General features: G+C 41.6%; 1 protein-coding gene across 10 annotated transcripts in view; it reads right to left on the bottom strand.

The window, feature by feature from the left end:
- LOC308094996 (NACHT, LRR and PYD domains-containing protein 3-like) overlaps positions 1-19,668 on the bottom strand; it is a 569,186-nt gene that overhangs the window by 22,508 nt on the left and 527,010 nt on the right. The gene's annotated exons all lie outside the window — the stretch shown is intronic.

Below are 19,668 nucleotides of genomic sequence, written 5' to 3'. Positions count from 1 at the left end.
CTGACAGCAGCATGCAGGCTACCATTATCTTTTTAGCTTAAACACTGTTCAACAACACTACTTCTCTGACAGCAGCATGCAGGCTACCATTAGCTTGTTAGCTTAATCACTGTTCAACAACACTACTGCTCTGAGGCTGTATTTCAACTGAAAGGATTCCAACACTGGGACATTGATGGTCCTATTTTGCGCGTCTTAAGTACCAGGTCTTATGACTTAACTTAACACCTGGAGGCGTGGCCAATGCTGTTTGGCCACTCAAAATAGTGATACAACATTGGCCACGCCTCCAGGTTTTAAGTTAAATCATAAGACCTGGTACTTAATATGTGCAAAATAGGAACAAGTCATATTTAATGAAACATCTGTGATAAATGGGATTTACTTGAAAGCAGAGTCATGACCCGTGTCCACTATGTACATGAAGCTCAATTTAGACTCATTTGCATAATGGAGTGACTCAGAGTCATAGAGTTACACACCCGTAAGGGTCCATTTGGAACCCCCTCAAGGAACCATGAGGGTCCATTTAGAACCCCCTCAAGGAACCATGAGGGTCCCTGAACCACACTTTGAGACCCTCTGGTGTAGCAGAGTGTTTCCAGTGAGTCAACACCCTGACTCTGTTTGACCAGAATGGAACTTAACCTTTATTAGCATCTGTGAAGGAAGTAAGGAAGAGGCCCGATTTATTTCCAATAGGGCAAAGCATTGGCGGCCATTTTGTGGTGCCACAGATAGAAAACCCTTTTTTTTTTTCCAAAAGAGATTTCCGAAAAATATTTATATGAATTATTTTAAGCCTGGAACCAAACCATCCAGACTCCTGGTGAATCATGACCATAAAACATTTGATAAATTCAGTTGTCAATTCAATAATAATAATACGTCTGATATTTCATGCCGTTATTGAATTGTCTGGTTTTTTTCTTGAAATGTATCTTGAGATAATTTTGTTGTGTAGGTATACATAGGAGGATTCACACACTTTACTATTATTACTAGAGACAGACAGTCAGACAGACAGACAGACAGACAGACAGATAGAGGGATGGAGGGAACTAGAGAGAGAGAGACAGAGGGAGAGACAGACAGATAGACAGACAGACAGACAGACAGACAGACAGACAGACAGACAGACAGACAGACAGACAGACAGACAGACAGACAGACAGACAGAGGGATGGAGGGAACTAGAGAGAGAGAGACAGAGGGAGAGACAGACAGACAGAGAGACAGACAGACAGACAGACAGACAGACAGGCAGGAACTGAAAGCAGCAAGGACCAACTTCCTCTGTGGTCACATCACATGATTTACAGTAAACTGCTGTGGAGACTCTGAGTGACTCACTGTCATAACTTATCCCATATCTTTATTATTATTATTATTATTATTACCCTCATAATGATATGTATTTGGCTGCGGACCCCCATCTCAAAATATCTGCTGCATTTTGCCAACCGGGGGGGGGGGGGGGGGGGGGGGGGGGTGATGCGCAGAGCAGCGCGGTGTTTTTTTGCCGTTTATTTTATTTTTTTCACGTCGTTTGGAGCCCCCCCACAAGGTTGGTGCCCTGCGCTTCAACACCTCAAGCCCGTTGGATAAGCCACCACTGGTTAGGGTGATGAAACAGCAACTGCGGCGGCAGCACCCATCACCCATCACCCTGCTGAGGAAGAGAACATTTACAGCACCCCCCCCCCCAAACATTTTCAGCCCCAAGCGCACCTGAAGCCCAGGAAACCACAAACGGTTAATCCGGCCTTTAACAGGATCTGTCTGATACATGTTGGTGTTGATACGGAGAGAGAGAGAGAGAGAGAGAGAGAGAGAGAGAGAGAGAGAGAGAGAGAGAGAGAGAGAGAGAGAGAGAGATAGAGAGAGAGAGAGAGAGAGAATAAGTGATACTTCATTGTTTGCATTTTAAACTTTTATAACCAAGTTATAGTATAAAGACCCAACAATCAATTATATAATACCAGACTAGAGACATTAGTTATAGTATATATTGATTAATTACACTTACCCTATATTAATCTTTAGGGTTTAACGTGATGTCACAAATCTAAATAGAGTCCATGCTGTTCAGCTCTCTGTGATGTTGTGTCAAAATGGTTGACGGTGTATTAACACAGAAAGTTCTATCATAGTGGGAGTGTCTACAGTTACAGCGTACATGGCGTGTGACATGGGGACGCACACACACACACACACACACACACACACACACACACACACACACACACACAATCTAATACTTGTTTGTGATAACATACAAAGCAAAATCATACTAATGTGAGGTGGATGGAAAATAAATGAACAAAGCAGATTCAATCCCTTATAACCATGGATTATTAGAAGAACTGGATGAGGCGTGGGAAATGGCAGCCTATATTCATTTCAATGAGATGTGCTTGCCTTCATATTGTAGATCTATTTTCCTTTCAATGTGCATCGGATTGATGCATTTATCTTTATATTGTGCTACAGTCTCACAAAAGCCAGACTGAAACAGTAAAAGGGCAGAGAATCATGTCATTAGCTTATATCAATACAAAGGCAGGTGATAAAGTCACTGAATATAAACTATAGTGAATGCAGGAAGCTTTGCTCTTGTTCTATGTTTCCTAAAGATGGAGATAACAGCAGTACTGGTGCTTCAGAGCCCAGTGCACAGAGCTACTGGCAGCTACAGAGAAAACTGTCTGCAGTAAAAACTCATTGTTATAAGATCCATTTATTTGCATATTCCATATATAAGATTTCATTATTAACCCATTAAGACCGGGAACGCATCTCTGTCATTTTAGATTTCGTTGGCTATTCAAAAATAGCAGATATACAAGCTCATAGCGCGGCACCGAGTGCCGCGCTATGAGCTTGTAGATCTGCTATTTTATTTTTAAAACTTGGAACATTTGTGCAAATCTTTGAATATATATACATTTTTAACTCAAATCTTTGCTTTTGCATGGGGGTCCCTGGGACAAAATATTTTGAGATAGGGGTTCGCGGCCAAATAGACTACATATCATTGTGGGGTCGTTGACATGAAGAAGTTTGAGAACAACTGATATTATAGCAACAAAAGTTGAAAAAAGGAAAAACTGTTGGGATTTAAACATTTGTAGAATCCCCCAGAAACAAAGATTTGAGTTAAAAATGTTCACTTTAAAAAACATATATTCAAAGATTTGCACACATTTGCACGGTTTTAAAATTAAATAATAACCCATTAAGACCGGGAACGCATCTCTGTCATTTTAGATTTCGTTGGCTATTCAAAAATAGCAGATCTACAAGCTCATAGTGCGGCACTCGGTGCGGCGCTATGAGCTTGTATATCTGCTATTTTTGAATAGCCAAAGTATAAAATAATGGTTAAAGTGGTTAAAATCTAAAATGACAGATGGCTTTCCCGGTCTTAATGGGTTAAAGCAGTAAATTGTATTCATTATTATTAACAGCCTCTGTGGGTTCAGAGAAAACTAATGGAGGCTGAACCTCCTAAATCTAGAGGTTTAGTCTAATGGTCTTTAGATGTACATGAAGCTCTATTTCTACTAGGGATGCACCGAATATTCGGAATTGATCTTAACGGCGAATAAATAATACTGAATATTTAGAAGACATACACAAACAGCACAATCCGATCAGTAAAACACAGTTTTAGGGAGAAGTATACAGCAGCTGTGTCTCTCTCGGTAACACACCGTTGTAGGGAGAATTGTACAGCAGCTGTGTCTCTCGGTAACACACCGTTGAATGGAGGAGTACACACATCAGCTGCTTCTGTCTCAGTTGAGCCCAGATGACAATATTTTTGACATAGAATATATATGGGGAAAATGCTAAAATATGAATTCTAACTAACTAACTTAGAGACAGACAGACAGAGGAACTGAAAGCAGCAAGGACCAACTTCCTCTGAGGTCACATCACATGATTTACAGTAAACTGCTGTGGAGACTCTGAGTGACTCACTGTGATAAATGTCAGTCATAACTTATTGTTTATTCTTATCATATCATTTTACAAGGATCTATATGTTCACATATATATCTATATGCGCACACACACACACACACACACATAGTAGATCCACAAGCTCACAACGCATCATATTGTGACTCGTTGTGAGCTTATAGATCTGCTATTTTTTGAATAATGTTGACTGTCTTCTCTTATGGGGGCCACTGGCTCAATATGTTTTATGATTATAAATACAAATCAGTTTGTGGCTCCTTGACATGAAGATGTTTCAGAACCACTGATCTATCTAACTCACATGGACTTCTGTTCTGCTCTGCTCTTCTAAACATGTTGCTGACCAGAGTTGAACTCCACTACCTTTTTACTAACTAGTATTGTAACTAATTACTTTAGCAGTTCAACAACATCTGTTACAATGACTGAGATTAAAATAGTCTTCAGAGGATTATAATGTTTATTATCATCCAGTGATCTACTGTCACTCTAACCCAGTGGTCCTCAAACTTATCTGTCTCAGGGACCCCCTGCAATTAACCTTTTCATCCACAGCATTACATTGTTACCGTATATTCATATTATGGTATGTAAATATGTATTGTTAATACATAAGATACAGATAATATAATATACAGTATGTCACAAAGAAACCTTTCCATTATAGGACAGATTGAAAATAACTTTATACTTGACGTTTAACCACTTGAACCCCAGCATCCCTATTCTGGGGGGAATATTCACCCCAAAAATAGCAGATCTACAAGGTTGTGAGCTTGTAGATCTGCTATTTTTGGGGTGAATATATTTTTTGGCAAAGACATTTGGTGTAGATTGAAAAAGAACATGTCGTATATTGGCCCTTATTTTCTTATATTTTATGAACAGTATGCAGGTCAAAAGCAGATATAAATGATAGAAGTTATTTGACTACAGTCAGGAGTAGCCATGTGTTGTAAACAGACACAGTCTAACTGTCTGCACTTCTGGGCTCTTCAAGCACATGATGTTAATGTTGACCTGTTGTTCAAGAGGAAGTCTGCTGCCAGGTGTGATGGTGATTTGCATCTCTATTGTTAACCTGAAGACATCAGCCTGGCTTCCTGACAGGCAGGATACAGACAGATAGCGACACTGAACAAAGGAATTGATCAACTGGTGGGGGGATTCTCATTGACCCCCACCCACATGAACCTCCTGTTATTGTAATGTGAATCTACAGTATAAAGAGTGACTGTAAATGACTTGTGAGGGAGTACTGACCACGCCGTGAGGCTGGGGGTGGACAGAGGCTCTGCCCCTGGAAGCTATGCTGTTGTACTGAATGCTGAATAAATGAATGATTCTGAACCTGGTCCGGACGTCTCTTCTACACTTCTTTTAAGCAGCTAGGCCTGGTAACCCGCAGTCTAGTTAAGCCTCAATTTACCACAAACACACCAAGTACAGTGTAACTCAGGTCTGTATTACTAAGTGGTTAAACTGAAGTGATATTGATACATTCCAAATACGATCAAAGTATTCTGCAGCGTCCCTGGACTTATGTTACAGCACCTCAGGGTGCCACGGCCCACACTCTGAGAAACCCTGCTCTAACCTCAGCACAGCAAGCCTTTAAAATACCAGAGACATGACCTGCCCTATTCTGCCTCTGATTGGTTATAGGTTTAGACAAGAGGAGTGATGATTGGTTAAGGTATAGGGTCAGATATCTGAGGCAGAGCTGGGCGGGGCTTGCCTTTTTCTCCCTGGTGCAAACCAGCGTGATAGAACTATGAGAGTTACAACACTAGCATAGACTCCCATTGTAACAATGAAATGCTCTGTCTATCTCAATGAGGAAGTTCCAATGTTTGGAACTACAGCCCATAGACCATATTCACACGGCGGCCATGTTGCTATTAAGTCAATGAAGTGCCACCCCGTTTCCACGGCAACGGGGTGGCACTTTCAATGTTAAATTCCAATATGGCCGCCGTGTGAATATGGTCTATAGCGGCCAGCTTTGCAGAGAGATCAAAGCGTGACGGAACTCTCTCTCTCTCTATGGGTCTGGTGCAAACACACACAAGGAACACTCCTCTCCACAGGCACGCACGCACGCATGTGCACACGCATGTGCACACACACACACACACACACACACACACACACACACACACACACACACACACACACACACACACACACACACACACACACACACACACACACACACACACACACACACACACACACACACACTTTGGGGATCTGTATAGGAAAGAAGCACGTACTACTTGGACAGCTTTTTTTCCCTCTATACACTCTTTGCCAAAAATAGCAGATCACAATGTGTCACAACGCCACACGTTCCCCTCCAGAATAGGGTGTGTGGGGTTCAAGTGGTTAACATTCATAACACCAGACTAGGAGATTATTGCTACAGTGTATTGTTTACAATCTCTTATAGTTAGACTTATACTGACAACTTATAAGACAATAGACATAAGTAACAGCGTCTCCACCATACTGTATGTGGAGGCTGCCAATTATAGCAGAGACAGCACAATACTTTGCCAGCCTGTTTGCCTCCTTTTTGGGCATCCCAAGATGTTGAAACCCTCTAACAACCAGTCTGTAGGTATAATGTCCTAGGCTGTCAAATATAAAAACAAATAGTCTGCACCTATAGCCCAGCTCTGAGATGGTATGTAGGAGTGATTGGTATTTAGTAACCTTGGTCATAAAGCCTTCCTCTAGGCTCTAGGGTCAAAGGTGAAGGATATCTCTAATACAGACACTTCTCTGGACTCTTTATAACAACATCTGATGTATGAGCTCAAGCAACTCCCCTGAGGTCACATGACTTACTGTCAGCTGTGGAGGTGACTGCTTTACACTTATAAACTGTGATGTGATTCTAATTACAACACGTTACTTCTAACAAAAAATAACAAAAAAAAGAAAAAAGCAGATCCACAAGCTCACAAGCCATCATATTGTGACTTGTTGAGCTCATGCCTCCTTCAATGCATGAGAGCTAGCAAGCTGCTACTTATCACCTGAAAGGGGGGAGTTTCAGCGCGTGGAAGGAACACGTTATTCCAACCAGTTCCTTTCCCCTCCATCAGGCGCCCCGGCTGACCAGGGGGAGGCAGTATAGAAACCAGGATTACTACATGTTTTTGTGAGGGTATTAACTACCCTAGGAGACACGGGGAGAACATGCAAACTCCACACAGAAAGGCCCTTTCACCAACCCCACCTAGGGTATGGGCACTGATGACACGGAGGAGAGAACACGCCCCCCAGTGACTGTCTTCTCTTATGGGGGCAACTGGCACAATTGTTGAGTGATGCAACCACTCCTACATTTAACCGTGTGTTTGTGTGTCCGTCCGAGCACGGCCTCAACAGCTGCAGCTGATTGCAACACAAACATGCAACCAGTAAAGCTGGCTCCAGACCAGACCGATTTTGGGCCGACTTGGCGTCGGGAAGCGTCGTATATAGTCGTCCAGTCGGTTAGGGGTCCGTCGGGGGGTCCGTCGGGACCTTTTCGGCCGACCCAGAGCCGACCGAACATGTTCAGCTTTTTGGCCGACTGCTAGAGCCATGGGGTGGTGAAGACGTGACAACAAAGGGCTGTCGGTGTTGCCAGATTATGTGAGAGAAACAAGCGACCATGTCTATGAAAACCTACATTCACTGTTTCTCGTTGTCGCTCCCAGAGAGAGAGATTGATTGATTTGACCTACTTTTGCGCTGTGGTGATGACTTATTGGGAGCAGGTGTGTAAGATTCCATTAGTATAAACATTTTAATTGGCTTTCAAATACTCTTAATATATTTTTTTCAAATTAGATTTGGCCTTATAGATTGAAATGTGCTCAGTTTTGGCTATTTTCTGGGTGTTAATTTCAATAAATTAATTAATGTATTTATTTTTGATTATTCGAATAACCGTTTTCAAAAATGTTGTGTACATGTCAGCAGTGGTGGAAAAAGTACTCAAATGTTTTACTTGAGTAAAAGTATCAATGCAATAGATGTGAGTCTGTTACAAGTAAAAGTCCGGAATTCAACATTTACTTGAGTAAAGTACTAAAGTATTGGTATAAAAATGTACTTAAAGTACCAAAAGTAAAAGTACTAAAATGTTTGAAAATAGCAGATCTACAAGCTCAGAACATGTGCATCGCAACACGTTGTGAGCTTGTAGATCTGCTATTTTCAAATAGCTTATAGGTATAAAATAGGGCTAAAGTGGTTAATGTATGTTTTATAATGATTTATATCTGCAAAGTAACTAGTAACTAAACATTTCAAATAATTGTTGTGGAGTAAAAGTATAGACAATTGGAAATACTCCAGTAAAGTAAAAGTAACTCAAAATTGTACTTAAGTACAGTACTTGAGTAAATGTACTAGTTACTTTACACCACTGCACGTCAGTGAAGAAAAAAAGAAAAAACGCTGGGAACATCAGGGAAACAAGCCCAAAGTCGCTTATAATAAGCAGACCTGGCAACGCACAGCAGAGGGCGCTGTTTTTCCTTTTTTTTTGGCCTTTGGTTCCCAGATTAACATCTCAATGGGTCAAGTCGGCTGACAGACTAAATGCCCACTTTTGCCAACCAAATACCAGTCTGTTGCAGTCTGAAGTAGTCTGAAATGAACGAGTCTGTTTGGTCTGGAGCCGCCTTTACACTAATTCAATACAAACTTCAATACAAACAGGAGGCAGTGGAACACATGTACAACTTAAAGACTTGCACACACACGCTGGCTTCATGCACACACACAGAGACACAAACACACACACACACGCTGGCTTCACACTCGCGCACACACACACACACACACACACGTAACATGCAGACCTAACGAGGCCCACCGTGCACACACACACAAGCCAGCACTGCACACGTGCGAGCCAGCACTGCAGACGTGCACACACTCACAAACACACACACACACACACACACACACACACACACACACACACACGTAACATGCAGACCTGCAAGGCGCACCGTTGCTCCGATCCACACCAAACTTGCCACCGTCAGAGGTCAGAGGTCAGAGGTCAGAGGTCTGCCATCACAGTATCCACACAGGGACCATGTGTGACACCCAGGGGCAGTGATGGGAAAGTTCACTTTCTACATGAACTAGTTCAAAGTTCAGTTCACACATTTTTAAATAAACTAGTTCAGTTCATAGTTCATGATTAAAAATGTTGAACTAAATGAGCTTGTATATCTGCTATTATTGAATAGCCAAAGTATAAAATATGGATAAAGGGGTTAAAATGATTTATGACACTTTATTAACACATTTTGCTGGGGACCCCCCTGGTACCCCCCCAATAACCAATGTGTTAAGGTATAGGGTCAGATATCATGGTAAGCCAATCTGAGGCAGAGCTGGGCGGGTCTTGCCTTTGTCTCCCTGGTGCAAACATACACACAGGAAACACTCACTCCTCTCCACAGGCGTGTGTGCACACGCACGCACACACACACACACACACACACACACCACACACACCACACACACACCCACACACACACACACACACACACACACACACACACACACACACACACAATGACGAGTTCAAGCATGATCCTTCTATCACCGTCTATATTCCAGGCAGAACTAAACAGAGTGATTTGAAGACATGCTTCCTATATCAACAGTACAGACAGTGGGTTGTGTTTATAATACTTTTCATCATTCAGATTCAGGCAAACATTTAGATTAATTTGTTGTATTAATTATTTATTAAATACCAAGTGGTTCTAGTATATGGTATAAAACACTTCAACAACATTAACCCCTTCACCCCTCTGTTCTTAGTAAAACACACCTGGCTCTGTCCTTGGACAACTTTTTTCCCCCTCTACACCAAATCTCTTTGCCAAAAATAGCCGATCTACAAGCTCACAATGCGTCACAATGCCACACGTTCATCCCCAGAATAGGGTGTGTGGGGTTCAAGTGGTTAACATTCTTTACACCAGACTAGAGAGGTTATTGCTATAGTGTATTGTTTAAAATCTCTTACCCTGCAATAATCTTTATGCTTTGATCTGACGAGGCAAAACAAAATGTAGTCCAGGCGGTTCAGTTGACAGCGACACCCTTATCTGACAGGGCTACCTTGACCTGCAACCAACCAATCAGACACAGAATGTATTTATGTCCACACAAAGGAGAGCATACAAAGACACAAATATTAAAGGTACAGTTAAGGTTACGTTCACAAAATCATGGCATATTTGTTCATGACTCAGTACACACACTGGCCCTCATTTATCAACGGAGCGTATAAACCGGCTTATATTTTTCCATATATTCGGCCGTACACCAACGTCGAAGTCACATTTATCAACGAATCCTACAAAGCCAATCCTGGCGTACATCAGGTCGGAGCTTTGATAAATCTCACGTCTGAAAACGAGCGTCATTTAAATAACACGCCCTTAAATATTCTCAAAACGCCCCGATTTTACGACATGAAGAAGAACCAGAATACGACCAAAGACATCAAAAGCCAATAAGAAAGAGTTTCCCCCGATCGCCTCGCCACACACCACACGCACACCCACACGCACACTCCCCTCTCTCTCTCACACACACACACACACACACACACACGCCTGCCCAGCTGTGTTTTTCATGTAATCCGTACCGTAGCGGTACAATCTTTGTCACGTAGGCTTGTAGCCTACATGAATGACATATTATGATACCAATCACATCGCCATGAATGGAATACGTTTGTATATAAATTTATTTAACCCATACCGAGCAGTGCACAAAGCAGTCATGTAGGATATTCCCCGTGAGACTCGGACGTGCGGCAGTGATTCCGCCGCAATAATAAGAGATTGGAGCGTCGGGTTTATATCCTTGACCCAGCCAGGTTGTAGTCTTCAAAACTCTCTATGACATAACTCCATAACATAGGACAAGCTACTGTAAGTTTGTACACCTCACTGTCCATGAAAAGATCGTCGGGAGTCCCGAAAATGCGCTCGCACTCGCAGAAGCGCTGTATATTTTGAAAATAGCAGATCTACAAGCTCACAACACGTCGCGATGCGAACCGTTTTTGAGCTTGCAGATCTGCTATTTTAAAATAGCCAATGCAACTGAATGACTGTTAAAGCAGTTTGTTTAAATTACTTTATAAAATGTTATATTTTCACAGGGATTATTTATTAGTGTAGATATACATTTAGGAGTGGATTATGTGTCCAGATGCCTGTCAGACAGTCAGACAATGCTGCTCCGCAGGTCTACAATGGAATAAACGGGTGCAGCCAACGTCAACAACTGGTCTCGACCAGACGTGAGATCTCAGCGTATGGTAGGATGAAGCCCACGTCAGGATATATTGATAAATGCCGAAAGGTGCGGTGATCTCGCCGTACGCCCATTATTTGGGCTGCACCTCGTTGATAAATGAGGGCCAATGTGCCAGGGTTCTGTGTGTGTGCCTAGTACTGCCTAACCATTGTCTGTTGCAGTGCTGGTTTGGAGGGTGGAGTCAGATATAATCAGGGGAAGGGGAGACACCTGGCCATTGTCTCCTCAAACAATATAAAATACCTGCTCTGTCCATAGCCTTTTTCTTCATTCCTCCTCAGGCTGCAGGAGCAGCCACAGTAGAGCACCTTTGTTAATGTGCCTTTGTTTAACCTCAGTTAAAATGGGCAGTATGTTTCTCTGCCTTTATGAGTTGAAACTTAGTTTTTGATTGATTGAATATTTTATTATGCAAAAATGTAAAACAGTACAGTTACATTTAAAATACTTTGTCTAAAAGGTCTGTTCAAAAAAGTCCTTGTGATCTTGTTTCCATTGAGGTCCTTGGTATTCAATTCATAGTCATATATAGTGGCACCAACAGTTCAAATATCAACACAAAATACAGAAAAACAATAACACTATAATGTACAAACAAAAACAAAAAATGCAGAACAAAAAAAAATACTATATGTACAAACAATAGGGGGGGAATGAGAGTTAAGGTAATAATAACACTATATTTACAATCAATGGGGGGGGGGGTGATGAGAGCCAAAGCAAAAAGAGGGCGGGGGGCCGGGGGGGGTCGTCTGTCTAAAAGGTGAATGTTCAGGGCTCTTTTAAATGAGCCCAGTGTACTGCATTTTTTGAGGGATGGGTTAGGTTCTAACATTTAAATCATTTGTTAATAAAGTTCACACTTCTATTTTGCATACCCACCGTGTCGTTTCCTCTTTTTTGTTGTGGCCTTGGAGCCAGGCCATACCAAATGGGGGCTCGTCTTAAGCTAAAACATTGGTAAGCTACAGAGCTTAGTCGTTTAGGTCGCTTGTGTTTCCAAACAAACGGGTTCAGGTTTGCACCTACCCTGGTGGCAGCAGGGGGGTGGGGCCGTGGGAATTGAGGCTGTGAGGGACGTCAGTGTTGGGGATTTCCTATTCAAATTCATTAAAGAACGATCGGAGGGAGGTGGATTGTGTTAATGGTCACGGGACTTAAAGAACGTAAAAGTACCTTTTCATTGTCAAGTCATAACAGACAAACACACACATGCAGAGATAACAACCTCACTCAACAACAAAGTATCACATGACCAAATTCCCCTGAGGTTAAGTAACAGCGTCTCCGCCATATGTGGCAGGCTGCCAATTATAGCAGAGACAGCACAATACTTTGCCAGCCTTTTTGCCTCCTTTCTGGGTATCCCAAGATGGTGAAACCCTCTAACAACCAGTCTGTGGGTATAATGTCCTAGGCTGCCAAATAAAAAACCAATAGTCTGCACCTATAGCCCAGCTCTGAGATGGTATGTAGGAGTGATTGGTATTTAATGACCTTGGTCATAAAGGCTTCCTCTAGGCTAAGGTCAAAGGTGCAGGATATCTCTAATACAGACACTTCATCAACCACAACAACATCTGTTGTATGAGCTGTCAAAGATGTCTGGGTTATCACAGAGATGGATCATGGATGGAATGACACGGGAATGTTCTCACTCTACAACAAAGTATCACATGACCAAACTCCCCTGAGGTCACATGACTTACTGTCAGGTGTGGAGGTGACTGCTTTACACTTGTAAACTGTGATGTGATTCTAATTCTAATTACAACACGTCAGTTCTAACAGCTTTTAAAAACACCTTTTTACTAACTAGAATTGTAAACATTTACTTTTGCAATTCAACAACATTTGATACAATGTCTGAGATTAAAATAGGCTTCAGAGGATTATAATGTTTATTATCATCCAGTGATCTACTGTCACTCTAACCTCAGCACAGCAAGAGACATGACCCGCCCTATTCTGCTTCTGATTGGGTTATGTTTAGACAAAAGGAGAGATGATTGGTTAAGGTATAGGGTCAGATATCATGGTAAGCCAATCTGAGGTAGAGCTGGGCGGGTCTTGCCTTTGTCTCCCTGGTGCAACACACACACACAGGGTACACTCTGCAGGTAGCAGGCGTGTGCTCACCCCACCCCCCCCCCCCACACACACACACACACACACACACACACACAGACGAGTTCAAGCATGATCTTTCTATCACCGTCTCCCGTCTATATTCCAGGCAGAACTAAACAGCGTGATTTGAAGACATGCTTCCTAGACAAAACACACACACACACACACACACACACACACACACACACACACACACACACACACACACACACACACACACACACACACACACACACACACACACACACACACAGAGAGAGAGAGCGCTTTTACTGAACTGTGCAGGTAAATGTTTCACCACATTATGTGTAAACTGGTTCAACTGATATGACACCATGTTAACTTGTTCTTGTTCGCACCTCACATGCTCTCCTCAGTTGAGAATTTAAACTGGAATGTAATGAGACAAACACACACACACACACTCTGCTTGTTCCTGGCTTTTCAGGAATGACTTTTCACGGCCAACTCCTTTCTACCAGCACATATAATCACAGAGCTAAATAAGGTCTGTTAGTATTTAAGACATGTTGTGTTTTATGTTCATTATAACATGCATATTATATTATAAAATAAATAAGGCCTGTTAGTATTTAAGACATGTTGTGTTTTATGTTCATTATAACATGCATATTATATTATAAAATAAATAAGGTCTGTTAGTATTTAAGACATGTTGTGTTTTATGTTCATTATAACATGCATATTATATTATAAAATAAATAAGGCCTGTTAGTATTTAAGACATGTTGTGTTTTATGTTCATTACAACATGTACTTTATATTCTAAAATAAATACTAAATAAGGCCTGTTAGTACACACACACACACACACACACACACACACACACACACACACACACACACACACACACACACACACACACACACACACACACACACACACACACACACACACACACACACACACGCACACACACAAGTTAGCCTACTTCTAACAACTTTTTAAAAATAGCAGATCCACAAGCTCACAAGGCATATTGTGACTCATTGTGAGGGCCGGCAGTGGCTCAGACGTAGAGCGGCCAGGTAGAGTGAACTGGAGACCGCATGGTTACCAGTTCAATCCCGGGCTGGGGCGCTCCCCCAGAGTTAGTGTTGAAGTGTCCTTGAGCAAGACGCTGAACCCCTAATTGCTCCTGATGAGCAGGTTGGTGCCTTGCATGGTTTCCTCCTCCAGGTGTGTGTGTGTGTGTGTGTGTGTGTGTGTGTGTGTGTGTGTGTGTGTGTGTGTGTGTGTGTGTGTGTGTGTGTGTGTGTGTGTGTGTGTGTGTGTGTGTGTGTGTGTGTGTGTGTGTGTGTGTGTGTGTGTGTGTGTGTGTGTGTGTGTGAATGGTTGAATGTAATGCACAATCTATGTAAAGCGCTTTGGATAAAAGTGCTATATAAATGCACCATTTTACATTTGACCGTGTGTGTTAGTGTGTCCGTCCGAGCACAGCCTCAACAGCTGCAGCTGATTGCAACACAAAGATGCAACCAGTTACACTAATTCAACACAAACATGCAACCAGTTACACTAACTCAACACAAACATGCAACCAGTTATAGTAATTCAACACAAAAAGGATATAGTGGAACACATGCGCCACTAAAGACATGCACGCACACCAAACTTGCCACCAACACTGGTCAGAGGTCAGAGGTCAGCCATCACAGGTGTCACACAGGGAAGTTCACTTTCTACATGAACTAGTTCAAAGTTCAGTTCACACATTTTAAAATGAACTAATTCAATTCATAATTCTAAATTTTGAACTAAAGCTATGAGCTTGTATATCTGCTATTTTTGAATAGCCAAAGTATAAAATATGGATAAAGGGGTTAAACTGATTGTGACACTTTATTAACACATTTCGCTGGGGATCCCCCTGGTACCCCCCAAGGACCCCTGGGGTCCCCGGACCCCACTTTGATAACCAATGTGTTAAGGTATAGGGTCAGATATCATGGTAAGACAATCTGAGGCAGAGCTGGGCGGGTCTTGCCTTTGTCTCCCTGGTGCTAATCTCTCAAGAACAGATTCTGCTCATAGTCAAAAACAGCAGAGGGCACTGTTTTTCCTTTTCATTTGGCGCTGGGTTCCCAGATTGCCCTGGTGCAAACATACACAGGAAACACTCACTCCTCTCTGCAGGCACAAACACACACACACACGCGCGCACGCACACGCACACGCACACACAAACACACACGCAGACGAGTTCAAGCATGATCTTTCTATCAGCGTCTATATTCCAGGCAGAACTAAACAGTGATTTGAAGACATGCTTCCTATATCAACAGTACAGGTTGTGTTTATAATACTTTTACTCATTCAGATTCAGACAAACGTTTAGATATTAAATACCAAGTGGTTCTAGTATAATGTATAAAACACTTCAGCAACATTAACCCCTTCACCCCTCTATTCTTAGTAAAACACAACTGGCTCTGTACTTTTTTCCCTCTACACCAAATCTCTCAGAAATAGCAGATCTACAAGCTCACAATGTGTCACAATGCCACACTTTCCCCTCAGAATAGGGTGTGTGGGGTTCAAGTGGTTAACATTCTTAACACCAGACTAGAGAGATTATTGCTACAGTGTATTGTTTAAAATCCCTTACCCTGCAATAATCTTCACGTCACACCAGTCAAATAATCACAATATAAATCATATTTGAACTCATATTTTGAACTGGGGCTATAGCACCTCCAAAGAAGTCCATAGCACCCCCAAGAAATGCTCAACCAGTCAGCAAATACAAATATTTTTGTTAAAATCTTAACCGAATTAACCAAATTAAAAAACAACCGAAAAAAACCTGGCAACTCGTGTTGCCAGAATCTGGAAACAAGCAACCAGTGTTAAATCGTTCGCCAATGACGGCAGCCTCGCAGATAGTTTCAACGCATGTTTGACTATCATGAGACTCTACTATGAATACTAGTAGTGAAAAAAACAACTTTGCGTCGGTTATAATAGACGAATTTCCCTTAGCCACGCGCTCCCATTATGACAACGGAGGGGGTTTAAAAAATTACGACAGGGGAATATATGAAAAAAAAGAACGCTACTTTTCACATCGGTAGGTGAGTAACGAGACATCAAAGATAACACTTAATTTGTCCGGAATTCTCCTTTAACATATCTTAAAAAACAAAGAAGCAATACTTCATTGTTTGTATATTCAACGTTTATGACTGAGTCATTGTATAAACATCATTAAACTATATAATACCAGACTAGAGACATTAGTTCTAGTAAAGTGATTAAAACACTTACCCTATATTAATGTTTATGCTTTAATCCAGTGTGGCAAAATGGAGTCCATGCAGTTCAGCTCTCTGTGGTGTTGTGTCAAAATGGTGGACTGTGAATAAACACATAAAGTTCTATCATACAGGTAGTGTCTAGTACAGTGATGGGGAGGAGTCACTGAGTATTTAACCCTGTGAGGACAAGCCAGGTGAAGTGAGGTTATGTGAGGACAGAGAGAGAGAGAGGAAACATGTTGTTACAGTGTATTCATGTACTTTACATTGATGTTTCATGAACATATCTGTATCAGTGTGTTTTACATTGTGTTGTAGTTGTGTCTAGTCTCCCTCTCTCTATCTCTCACTTGCTCCTGTCTCTCGCTCTCACACACACATGCATGCAGCACACATGTGGACACTTGCACTCTCTCACACACACACACACACACACACACACACACACACACACACACACACACACACACACACACACACACACACACACACACACACACACACACACACACACACACACACACACACAGGAGGGGTGGTGTTATGTAACAACCGGTTTCCAAGTTAAATGATATATGCAGCATTGTGTTCACTTCACTACTACAGTTTTATCTGATCTTCACAACATGTTGTTACCTGACCTGCTGCTGAAATAAGTTGAAACATTGTTCATGTTTAATGTTTATATACTGAGAGGTCTGTCTGTCTGTCTGTCTGTCTGTCTGTCTGTCTGTCTGCTTAGTGACTTTACACCACTGCATATAAGACCTGAACAGAGACTATTTCAATATGAATGTCTCTTATTCAACTGATTGTTTAGTTACACTTTAGTTGGGTGACTTAGTAATAAAGTAAATAAATGAAAGTACTGTAAGTGTATCTTCTGGAAATGTTCGCCTATAATGGCATGTAAAAAATAGGGATTGATTATTAATCGATAATTGTATTAAATGATTGATTCTTTTTAAATAATCGATTCAATTGATTAGTCTGATTAACTGTTACAACCATAAAGCCATCATCAAACTGGCAAACGGTTGAGTCTCCACTGCTCAGTCCATAGGGTGGTCCATGTCATGTTTGGGGCTTGTTTTCTAAAGTGTCGTTGCTTATTTAGGATTGCTTCATAATGTTTAAACCAGTAGATCTCAAACATGTTCACGTTCACATGATGCCACAACACATTCCATCTCTTGCTCACCTTCCAGCTATGTTCCAGCTCTTGTATCCTTTGGCTGCCGGGAGCATCAGGAGTGAAGTACAACTTCTGAGGGTTCCCAACTTAAGGTCAGACTTGTAAATGGTCAAATCATAACCATAGCAAACAGTTTTAGACAGAGGTTGAGCAGGGGAGCCTTAAGACACAAAAGACAGAGACAAGAGGTTACATCATCAATTAAACTACCTGAACATCAAAGGGCTTGTTGGGGATGAGAGTCTATAGTCTGTAAATAAATCTATTAATATGTATTATTTGAGGTAATTTGTTCATGTTTCTTCTCTGTGGCCTGATGTCCTTGATCAGTTTGAGCCTGAATCTCTCTCATGTTGTCAATCATCTGTGGCCAGTGGTGGAAAAAGTACTCACATGTTTTACTTAAGTAAAAGTATCAGTACTGCAATGTAAAAATATACTCTGTTACAAGTAAAAGTCCGGAATTCAAAATGTACTTGAGTAAAAGTACAAAAGTATTGGTATCAAAATGTACTTAAAGTAGAAAGTACTCATTATGCAGAATGTCCTGTTTCACAAGGTTTCAAATGTATAAAAATCCTTTGAAAATAGCAGATCCACAAGCTCACACTGCGTCGCGATGCGACGCATTGTGAGCTTGTAGATCTGCTATTTTCAAATGGCCGAAATGTATATAGGGCTGAAGTGGTTAATGTATGTTTCGTAATAATAATCAAAATCTACAAAGTAATTAGCGATACTACAGGCCCTTCATATGAACTTACTTCACATATAGACTCAATCTCAAAGGCGTATGCTGGGCCCTTGGTCTTAACACAGTGAGTGAACATCCAAGCATTCTACACAAATCTAGGTGTACGCAAAGATGATTTTAAACTCACCATGATGTCAACGGATAAGGTGTTTAAAACATTTAGCGCACTACAACAACACAGGGCAACAGGCCTCGACAATATTCCCTCCAAATTTCTAAAAGACTGAGCCGCAATCATCACCCACATAATAAACCTCTCCATCAAACAGGGACGGGTCCCCCATGATTTCAAAATAGCAAGAGTTTAACCCCCCTGTACAAAAAAAGGAAGCAAATTAGACCCCGGCAACTACCGCCCTATTTCTACTCTTAGCTCCATCTCGAAAGTCATGGAAAAAATAGTTTATGAACAGGTTGAAAAGTATCTTGTGGGGAAAAAAAATCTAATTTACAAACTCCAATCTGTCTTCAGAAAATCCCACTCCACTGACTCATGTCTTCTCTATTTGAACGACCACATCAAACAAGAGGTGGACAAGGGCAAATGGAAGCAAGAGTCATCAAAAAGGTCAACCATAGAACACGTTTTCTGTATAGGATCTCCTCTCTAGTCAGTAAGAATACCTTGAGGATTCTTACAGGAGCCCTCATCCAAGGTCATTTGGACTATGCATGCTCCTCATGCTACCACAACACCACTAAAGGCCTTAAAAACAAGGCTCCAGACATCCCAGAACAAACTAGTAAGGCTACTTCTTGGCCTTAAACATACAACTCATCTAACCCTCTGCTCATTATGCTATAGGGTCGGATGGCTCAGGGTTGAGGACGGCAACTTGCAATGGGCCTGGTCTACAAGATACACCACAACATTCTGTGATACCCATGTACCTGTAACCTAGCCCCCCCCCCCTCCTCGAACTGTTGACTGTACATATTTCTAGTTCTTTTTGTTTTT

The sequence above is a fragment of the Gymnoscopelus braueri genome, assembly GCF_963280865.1.
Source record: "Gymnoscopelus braueri genome assembly, chromosome: 11".
NCBI classification, from domain to species: domain Eukaryota; kingdom Metazoa; phylum Chordata; class Actinopteri; order Myctophiformes; family Myctophidae; genus Gymnoscopelus; species Gymnoscopelus braueri.
This window is presented reverse-complemented; position numbering and strand designations above follow the sequence as displayed.